The following is a 1,978-nucleotide window of genomic DNA, read 5'->3' on the forward strand; positions in this document are numbered from 1 at the left end:
GTTCAATTGTTAGGTAAAGGTCAACATGCTTACTTACAAAAGCAGATGCAATTTTATTACTATAATTATAGAATGTACGTTAGTAGCTTTAAGAGCCTAGCATAAACTGGAAGAACAAGGAAAGAAGTCTATGTCATTCATAAAGATTATGAAAAACCCCAGAGACACTTTTATTGACTTATTACATAAACTAAAGTCAATATAAATAGGAAAATATCAGATCTAGATATAAGACAGGTATCAATTAAAACTTTAGTTACAAAAATGCAAATACAGATTTTTTAAAAAGTTCTTAGATCTTTAAATCTCAGTCAGCGCTGGGCAGTGGTGGAACATGCCTTTAACCCCAGCACTTGGGAGGCAGAGGCAGGCGGATTTCTGAGTTTGAGGCCAGCCTGGTCTACAGAGTGAGTTCCAGGACAACCAGGGCTACACAGAGAAACACTGTCAAAAAAAAAAAAAAAAAAAAAAAAGGAAAAAGAAAAAGAAAGAAAGAAAGAAAGAAAGAAAGAGAGAAAGAAAGTAATGAACTAAATCTTAGTCAGCACCCATGTATGAATGGATTAGAACTACTGATGATATTGATCCTACTGACTATGTAATTAGGCAAGCAATGGCCAATAATCAAAGATATCAATGTGTCTATTGTTTTGACTGTGGGTAACAAGGTCATTTGAACATGGATTATAGGCAGGCTATTCCTAGATACTTCTCTAGAAGATCTCACCCTTCCAGAATTTGTAAAAAATGTGGTAAGGGTAGGCTATGACTAGTGGATGCAGATCAGCAAGAGAAATGCCAGGTAATCCCTTACCACTAGGGAACTCCATAAGGGAGTTAACACAAACCCTGGTAAGTACACAACTTGAGCTTGGTGCTTCCTGTCATCAACACACAGAGCAACTAGGGAAAACTAAACTAGGTATAGGAGACACTATACATTTGATGGCTTGATTGTTTCTGTTTAAATGGGTTGGAAGCCTGACTTGCATGGAGCAGAGCTTGCAATTCAAGTGCCTAAGTGTCTACATTATATATGGATTCATAAAGATTTAATGGTAACTAGACACAAAAGGGAATGAGAGTAGTTGAAAGACACTGAGTTTTAGAAAAGACTGTTGAATTAGATCAACCTGTATACTTTAAAGATGTTTCACATCAGAATGGAAGTCAAGGAATGTGTTACTTTGGGAAAGAGGTTTTGTCTATATTTCAACAGGTGATGAAAGACTAGGAGTTTCATCAATATTGATGAAGATACAATTTGAATAAGAGAACCTTCCATGTGAAAGGTATGACTCAAGGAAGGATGAGATAAAGGAAGACAGTAAATGGAGAACATGCAGGAATCTGAGCCCTCTGCATGGGAACAACTCAACTGAAAAAGATAGATTGTTCATCAGTCTGGCCCATTGGAAAACCTTGATGCTCACATGGACATATGCTGAAGGACAGAGGATCAGACTGGAGATATGAAGGATCATTGCATCAGTGGATCTTCATAAGGTCATTTAGACTGTTAGGTTAAGCATTTTGATAACTATTTCTTTTGTTTTAGTTAAACTGTGTACAATTTTTAGCTTAAATTAAAAGGGAGGAAGAGTAGAAGAATTTTAATCCAGCAACATGCCTGCTCTGTCAAGAGATCACATCCAAAAGCCTTCTAGGTCTGTGTGATCTGAGTGAAATATAGACATCCCCTTAATTCACACTTTGAATCCCTTTGACTAGATTCAGACACATCTTTTTTTTATTAGATATTTTCTTTATTTACATGTAAATTTCTCCATTCCCAGTTTCCCCTCCAAAAAACAAACAAACAAACAAAAACAACAAGAACAAACCCCTGTCACCTCCCCCTCCCCATGCCTGCCAACCCACCCTCTCCCACTTATTAGCCCTGGCATTCACCTACACTGGGGCACAGAACCTTCACAAGGCTGAGGTCCTCTCCTCCTATTGATGATCGAATTTGCAA

Source organism: Mastomys coucha, unplaced genomic scaffold (assembly GCF_008632895.1).
Source record: "Mastomys coucha isolate ucsf_1 unplaced genomic scaffold, UCSF_Mcou_1 pScaffold15, whole genome shotgun sequence".
In the NCBI taxonomy this organism is placed as follows: Eukaryota; Metazoa; Chordata; class Mammalia; order Rodentia; family Muridae; genus Mastomys; species Mastomys coucha.